The sequence below is a fragment of the Nannospalax galili genome, unplaced genomic scaffold, assembly GCF_000622305.1.
Source record: "Nannospalax galili isolate Female #2095 unplaced genomic scaffold, S.galili_v1.0 scaffold382, whole genome shotgun sequence".
Taxonomy (NCBI): domain Eukaryota; kingdom Metazoa; phylum Chordata; class Mammalia; order Rodentia; family Spalacidae; genus Nannospalax; species Nannospalax galili.
In genome coordinates this window covers 2,073,839-2,082,359 of record NW_008348685.1, presented here as the reverse complement: position 1 = coordinate 2,082,359, position 8,521 = coordinate 2,073,839, and the positions used below count along the sequence as shown (strand labels likewise).

The 8,521-nt window shown below is 42.0% G+C and overlaps 1 non-coding gene across 1 annotated transcript; it reads left to right on the top strand.

The window, feature by feature from the left end:
• Positions 1-571: 571 nt before the first annotated feature.
• Positions 572-735, top strand: LOC115072484. The gene has a single exon (XR_003851538.1). It is a non-coding gene; the product is annotated as a U1 spliceosomal RNA (small nuclear RNA).
• Positions 736-8,521: the final 7,786 nt, after the last annotated feature.

Sequence of the window (8,521 nt, the reverse complement as noted above, 5' to 3'; positions counted from 1 at the left end):
CCAATAATGCTAGAACCAGAAGTTGAAGCCACTTAGATTAGAGCTCAGGATTTAAACTGTTCTGCTGGGAACTTGAGATAAAAACTAAGGATGACATCAACAGATGAATGGATAAAGAAAATGTGTACATTCACAGTGGAGTTTTTTTCGGTCATAAAGAAGAATGAAAATACATAATTTATAGGAAAATGGATAGAACTGGAGATCATCACGTTAAATGCAATAAGCAAGACTCTAAAAGACAAATGCTACAGGTTTTCTTATTGGTAGACAATATTAAAAATGAAAGTAAAAAATATGTATTCTGTGAAAGTAGAAGGTGGACTTTTTAGGGGGAGGAAGAGCCGTAGGGGAAGAGGGACTAAGAGAGGGTGACGAGGGTAGATATGAACGAAATACAAGCCTTACACGTATAAGAATGTCACAGTGAAGCCAGGCCTGATAACTGAGGCCTGTAATCTCAGCTTCATAGGAAGCTGAGGTGGAAAGATTGCAAGTTCAGAACCTGCCTATGCTATGTAGAGAATTCAAGGCCAGCTAGGGCAGGCCTTGTCTCAAAATAAGTAGTGGAATACTTACAGGGCAGGAGAGATACCACGATCATGAAGATGGTTTTCCCAGGGTAAGGCTCATTCATTGCCTTCCAGATGTGCTGACCCCTGTGGTTTCTCCAAATATGAGAAAATCTACAGCATAATGTGTGGTAGAGAGGGAATGTGTTTGCACTTTCCCCTCGGGGAGAAAAAGTGGAGAAGGTGTTGGGGATATAGCTCAATGGTGGGGTACTTATTTAGTATGCAAGAGGTCATACTTTCAATCCTCAGTACCCTCCCGAAAGTTATAATGAAATCCATTATTTTGTACACTAAAGACAAACATGTACAAAAAAATGACAGGCATTTGAAAAATGTTTTAAAGAACACAGATGCTTCTTGTCAAAGAAATTGTGGAGCCAAGCAGGTCGGCACTATTTCATGTCTAAGGTCTTTTATAATTTCGTTAGTGTCATAAGGGTCTTAGTGTCATAAAAGCTCTGTGAAGTTTTGTTATAGGGAAACCCATTTGTGTTTCTTAAACTTCTATGAAATACAATTTATAAATCTGTATACATTCATTTGTTTGCATTCCGCGCTGAGCTGGGCCCAGTGAACTGAGCCTTAGTGGTGCCCACTCGTGCTAAAATTTCATAACACCAGTCAACTGAGCTGTTTATTTTATTTTTCTGAGGTTTCAACTCACATGAGAATGAAGCTCCTTTTGTTTTGCTTTTATTCTTTTCAAAAATGTAACCTGAAGCAACTTGCTGTTAACCTACTAATTATTTCCTATTGTCCTGTTATCCTGTTTCTGCCTTATAAGGAAAGCAGCTTAGAAATGACCGGTCCAGTTCTTTTCTGTCTGTAAAACCAACTTCCTCCCATTGGCTACAAATAGTGTTGCCTGGATACACATGGGAGTAAGGGTCATCCACTAGAGCACGGGCAACGTACCAGCGACCACAGTCCCAAAGAAAAATGACTCCCCCTTTCCCAGAAGCCACCAACTGCCAGAAGGTCTTCAACTAGGAGTGGGGCCTCATAAGACTATCCTCTATCCATGTTGGAATAATGACAGACTTGATATTATGGAGGTCTCAGTAGGTTATGCGTGCAGTGGACGGATCATGTCTAAAGGCTAGAACTTCAGAGCATTCCCCCGATCCTCCAGCTCTTACATGCATTCTTTTCCCTCTTCTGTGATGTGTTCTGAGCCTTGGGGGAGAGAGTGGTAGTGTAGATACAGATGTCTCATTTAGGACTTAGTGTTCAACAGTCACTTATTCTTAGCACTTTGACCAGTTATCAGTCTCTGCATCAACTGTTGCCCACTGCAAAAAGAAGCTTCTCTTGTCAAGACTGAGAGCAGCACTCATCTATGAGTATAAACGTATGTATTTATTTATTTTTGGTCTTTTTTGAGACAGGGTCTCCCTGTAGCCCCAGCTGTCCTGGAACTCACTATGTAGACCAGGCTGGCCTTGAACTCACAGAGATCCACCTGCCTGCCTCCCAAGTGCTGGGATTAAAGGCGTGTGCCACCATGCCAGGCTCAATATTTGTATTTAGAAGTCAGTATGACATGTTCACTTAGCAAAACAATAGTAGCTTCCCTCCCTAAAACCTATGACCTCCCCAGCCATGGACTTTTAGGCAGGTTTACAGCACCAGTCATGAATTCCTGAATTCCTGCCTATGGAGCAGGCCTCACATCTAATCAGAAAGCAATTTGTTGCCTCCATAGTCTTCATGCCACTGTTGGAATGGCATATTGTGTTGTATTGTGCTGTACTGTATTGTATTGCATTGCATTGTATTGCATTGTATTGTATTGTAGCATGTAGGGTCCACTGCTGGGTAAGTCCATTGATGACTTTCTCCTCCAGTGGCCTGTATAGCCCCTTCCAACATTATGAAAGCTAGCTAGCAGGAAGAAGTTTCCAGACAGGCCCTAGCTTGGTCTCTTCATGTCATGTAACCAAAGAGTGAAAAGTCTTCACCAATATTGTCTTTCCATCTAGTTACGGTGGGCAATAGGAGCAATGGCAATAGCCTGTGTTGTTTTGGGAGCCTCTGGGGCCTCCCGGACCAACAGTGTGTAGAGCGGTAGCCCGTGCTTGACACTCACATCTTTGTTTAATTACTCATGGCTTCTGTGAGAAGCACTGTCCACTCATGCAGGTACCTCTGTTCACATTCCTTTTAAAAATTTTTTAAAAATGTATTTTAAATTTATTATTTTTATATTATGTGCACGACTGTATTGCCTGCATGTATGTGAGTGCACCCATGTTGTGCAATGCCTCGGAGGTGAGAAGAGGCCTTCGGATTCCCCTGGAACTGGAGTTAAGGATGGTTTGTAGCCGCCATGTGGGTGCTGGGAACTGAACCTGGGTCCTCTGCAAGAGCAGTCAGTGCTCTTAACCACTGAGTCATCTCTCCAGCCCCCACATTCCTTTTTTTAAAATTGTATTTTAAAATTAGATTACAAAGTAGTAAGTTTCCATGAGACGTTTTTATACATCTTTGGTTTTCGTTAGTCCACTGCTGCATTAGTTACTTTTCTGTTGCTGTGATAAAACAGCGACCAAGGCAACTTATGGAAGAGTTTATTTGACTTATGGTTCCAGAAATGTAAGAGTCCATTTTAGTGAGGAGTCATGGTGGCAGAGGGTGAGTGGAGCAGAAAGCAGACTGTGCACATCCTCAAGAAGGTACTGGAAGTAGAGCCAGCCAGATTGGAAGTGGGCATAGCCATATACTCTCAAAGCCTGCCCCCAGTGACATGCTTCCTCTAGCATGGCCACACTTCCTAAAGGTTCCATGACCCTCCCTAAACAGTGCTGCAAACTGGGGACCAAGTGTCCAACTACTTGGAGCCTGTGGAGGATACTCATTCAAACTACCACAACTGCCTATCCTCTACTCTCCCCATTCCCCACCCCGATCCCCACATAAACCTTTAACCTCCAGAATTCTCCCTCTCTCTACTTTCACAGACTGTTTTGTAGAAGACATTTCAAGGCATTATAGCATCCAGGCTGTGAAATAGTTACTGCTTACTACTCTTAGTCAGATTTACAGAGATTGGTGGGGGTGCAATGAGGGGGGAAGAGAATTGAAGGCCATACAGTTTGGTGAGTAAAGGAGTATGACCATGGTTAAAGTTGCAGACACAGTGAGCACTTCAAACAAAGTAGCCCTAATTGTTAAAGAGATTAGCACCATTAAAGAGAAAAGGGTCTACTCTGAATTTGTTTAATAGGAAAGTTACTTGAGGGTGAGACCATCCACTAATAACTTCAACTGTAAGCAAGTAAATTTATCCAAAAGGAGAGTGTCTGAACAGTCTTTTGCTGCAGAAGCTTCTTGCTTAAAAACCTCCTAAGAAAGTGTTTTTCCAGGTTCAACTACCTGGGCACAGAAAGGCCGCTTCAGCTGTGGTGAAAGGGGCCTGGCTACACCTCAAGCGCTCAGTGGAATTTGACATTGCCCACATGGTATTGCTTTTGCAGGCATGCATATTAGAGAGTGAAGGTGTCATGGAGGCTTGTAGTACAGTTCTAGAAAGCTGCCGAGGCCAAGCAACATGTAGCAAGTTAGGATTTTCTGTGTGGAGCTCCGGAGTGGGCTGTGTATGAAGCTTTGAAGGTGAAGCCTAAATTGCAATGGAGACCTCAGGATGCTGGAGGTGCTAGGACCATGGGACATCTGCCAAGTTGGCCTCAAAGGAGGTTCCAAGTACTGGAGGCAGCAGAACTGGAAAATAGGGCCCTTTGTACTCAAGCCCTTTGTAATCTGGATGTTGCCCCTGTGAGTCATAGAGACTGACCGTTGAATTACAGGGTTTGGTGTTTGTCCTGATGGTTTTTGGTTTTGCTTTGATATTCTCTTTGCTGGTTATCTTCCCGTTCATTTTTAGAACGGGAACGTGTGTTCTGTGCCATTGTATATGGGAAGTATGTAATGCGTGTTTTGATTTTACAGGGGCTTACAGTAAAGAGTATGCTTTGATTTCAGAAGAGACTTGGGACTTGGGACTTTTGGAAAGTATTGGAATTATAAGATTATGGGGAATTTTGAAGTTGGACTGAATGTTTTTTGTATTATGAGATGTCCCTGAGCTTGGGGGGCGGACAGTGACAGAATGTCATGATTTGAATGTGAGACATCCTCTCTAGGCTCATGTGGTTCTAGTTGGTGGTGCTGTGTTGGGAGACTGCGGAACCTTTAGGTGGGGCTTAGCTAGGGAAAGGTCACAGGTCATGGACCTTGAAGGTTATAGCCAAGCCCCCCTTCTGGCTACAGTCCCTCTCTGTTTCTTAGTCTGTTGAGATGTGAGCAGGTTGCCACAGGCTGCCACAGACTCACCATGGAGTCACCTACTGCCGTATCTTCCCTGTCACGACAGACTGTATGACCTCAGGCCATAAGCCAAAATAAATCTTTTCTCCCTTAAGTTGCTTCTTTGCATGTATTTGGTCACAGAAATGAAAAAAAAAATACTAATATGGAAGACTACCTTATCTGGTCCTGACTTATGCTACTCCGAACAAGTGGTTTCTAATCTGTACAATAGGAATAACGTTTTATCTTAGAAAGGTCACAAAGCTATTAAAAACATTCAAATTCATTAACATTAAGATCAAATATTTTGAAAATCATCAACAACTTCACAGCTACAAGGAGTTATTAATACATGAATATTCTAAGATTTGCAAACAATAGAGGACTGATTTGGAAAAAGCCAGCCCTTCTACAAAATCCAGTTTTGGAAAAATTTCTGATAGGAGTCAGCTCTTCTTAGAGCTGTATTAAGGACTGCTTAAAATCATGATCAGGACACATACCATTGATTATATTAAGTCAGTTTTATAAGGAGAGATATTTACTCACTGAATATTTTAAAAAGATTTATTTTTTTTATTTTGCATATGTATGCGAGTTTACATGCGCCACATGCATGCAGGTGACCATAGAGGTCAGAAGATGGTGATGGATCTCCTGGAACTGGAGTTACAGGCAATTGTGAGCCAACTGATGTGGATGCTGGGAACCAAACCTAGGTCTTCTACAAGAGCATCAAGCACTCTTAACCTCTGAGCCATCTCTCCAGCCTCTCAACAATAATTTTTGAGCATGCACTACATGCCTAGGAATGTTAATATAGATTTTGGACCTGATATTCAAGGAACTCACTGTATATAGTACAGAAGACAAACATCCCATATCTTTTTCCTTTCTCAGTTGCCATGCCCATTGCAGACCTCACTAATCAATTACTAACACAGCTGCAGTCATGAAATTCTTACTTTAGTAATCTTAGAAGCCACAACTAATTGAGGGTTGGCACGTGAGATGAAACATTTCTATTGAAAAATCTCATCTAGTACCATGAAAATTATAAAGTCAGGAGCTGGAGAGATGGCTCAATGGTTAAAGAGCACTGGCTGCTCTTGCAAAGGACTGGGGTTCGATTCCCAGTACCCACATGGCACCTAACAACTATAACTCCAGCTCCAGCAGATCCGACACCCTCTTCTGTCCCTCACGGGCATTGCACGACACAGGTGCACTTACATACATGCAGGCATAACACTCAAATGAGGAAAATAAAAAGAATAATAAAAAAGAAAATTGTACAATCAGAGTTCATAATCAGCATCATAGGCTAGGCTAATCAGGGAGGTCCTCCTAGAAAATTCAGGAATTAATCTAGGCCTTAAAAGAGAAAAACTTGAATGTTTCTGGATGGGTGTGAGAAGATGTCCCATGACACCCCCCAAAAAGAATTAAACTCCGAATATGAAAGGGATAGTCTCAGTCTAAAATCTCTGCTGACTGCCTCTGAGTGAGGACACTGACGTTCCTTCATGGTAGGTTCTTGAAGACTGATATTGTTCAGAGTCACTTTGACCTTCTGATTGACTGCCAGCATCTGGATTGTGATTTCATTCTCTTGCCGAGTCAGAGACAGAAAACCCACGATTCTGGGGACCCATAAATTACCTCTCGTTATTGCAATGACAAAAGGCCTCTTGGAAGGTGACTTGTTCACTCCCTGTTTTATAGCCTCATATATCAAGGAGGAAGATGGAGTGGAATCAGTTACTACCAGGAGATCTAGGATGCAGGAGAAGAGGGTCCAACTGTCTGAGAAATTGAGTGCTTTCTGTCAAAACTTAATTCAATTATCCCTGATTCTATAAATAATAGAACAAGGTTTCCCTCCTGCACCTCTCCCAAGTCCTGTGCCTGTTCCCTGTGCAAGCTGAGATTACTGTGTTCTGGGTACATTGCAATGAGACTCTAAATATTAGGAAATAATTAGTTGAACTCTAATTCTGCCTTTGCATTAATTTACAGAAACAGAATGTTATAAGTTGGAAGAGGCAACGAGAGGTTGAGGAGACAGCTCCGTTGGTAAGAGCGTATGTTATGCAAACATGAGTTTAGTTCGTCATCACCCATGTAAAGTGGGCATGGTTAGTCCCAGCACTTGGGAGGGAGAGGCAGGCAGATCTCTGAGATTGAGACCAGGTTGGTCTACATAGTGAGTTCCAGGCCATCTGGGGTTACAGGGAGACCCTGTCTCAAAAAGGTAAAAAAAAAAATTAGCACATGTCTTTGATCCCAGAGGCAGGCAGATCTTTGTGAGAGTGACATGGTCTACATAGTGAGTTCCAGGTCAGTTGGGGCTACATAGTGAAACTCTATCTCAAAAACAAACAAACAAACAACAAAAAGAATAATAATGGTGCTTCCTTTTTTATATTTTATTTATTATTTTTATTTTATATGTATGAGTGTATTACCTGCATGCATATAAATGCACCCATGTTTTGCAATGCCTGGGGAGGTCAGATGAGGGCGTTGGAGTCACAGCTGGTTGTTAGCTGCCACGTGGATGCTGGAAATACAACCCAGGTCCTCTGCAAGAGCAGCTAGTGCTCTTAACACTGAGCCATCTCTCCAGTCCTATAATGGTACCTTCTTAGTGAGGTTATTGTGAGTTATTATTTAGCATTGTACCTGGCCTATACTGAATTCTCAGAAAGTGCAAGACGTTACCAAGGAAGCAACATGGCATGGAAGCTGTGAGTGCCAGTTTGAAGACTGCCTGGCTCTGCCACTGATAGGCCATGGTACCTGGGAAGGTAGTTTCTATCTAAAAGTATGGACTGTGATTGTGTCTATCTCATGAGATTATTGTGAGGATTAAATGAACTAATATTCCCAAAGCTCTTAGAACAGTATCCAGCCTATAGCAAGGGCTTGCAAACAACCCCTTTCTAATGATCAAGAAAACAGCTTTTGACAATATTGAGTCCACACTTTGCTCTTGAAACTCGTCACTTTGTTTTTTCCTTAGCTCCATTCACTCCTTATTTTCTTCCTGCTCAGACTGTAAGGTGGTTTTTGAAGTCAGTTCTTTCATTTTTAAGGTTTGAGGTTCCTCAGAGATCCATGCAAGGCTTTGTGTGTTCTCTACATGAGCTGTGTCAATGATGGCTTCCAGAGATACACACTCTGCTCCCACCTTTTCCCGTGTTTACAGGCTTGTCCATATATCCCATAATATTCCAGTTTTGTAACCAAACTCTTTTATCTACCCATCACCATCCATCCAGCCACCACCTTCATTTACTGATTGTTAGCATGATAGTGCAGAGGCTGAGCTTTGAAATTACATGGGCCAAGTTGGACTCATTACTATATACAAGATGTGTGGCCTTGGACAAGTGACCTATTTTCTTGACTTCACATAAGAAACTTATATTGCCTACATCATTGGTTTAGTCTGAATATTGAATGGACTCATTGTGCGGATCACTAACATAGTATTTGGCACATAAGAACTCAATAAATGACAGCCATGTCTAATACCACTGTGTGCCACATACCGATATGTTATCTAATGATGGAACACATGTATGGTGGTGGTGCCATAGGCTATATCATCTAGTGACACCATAGCTATTTCA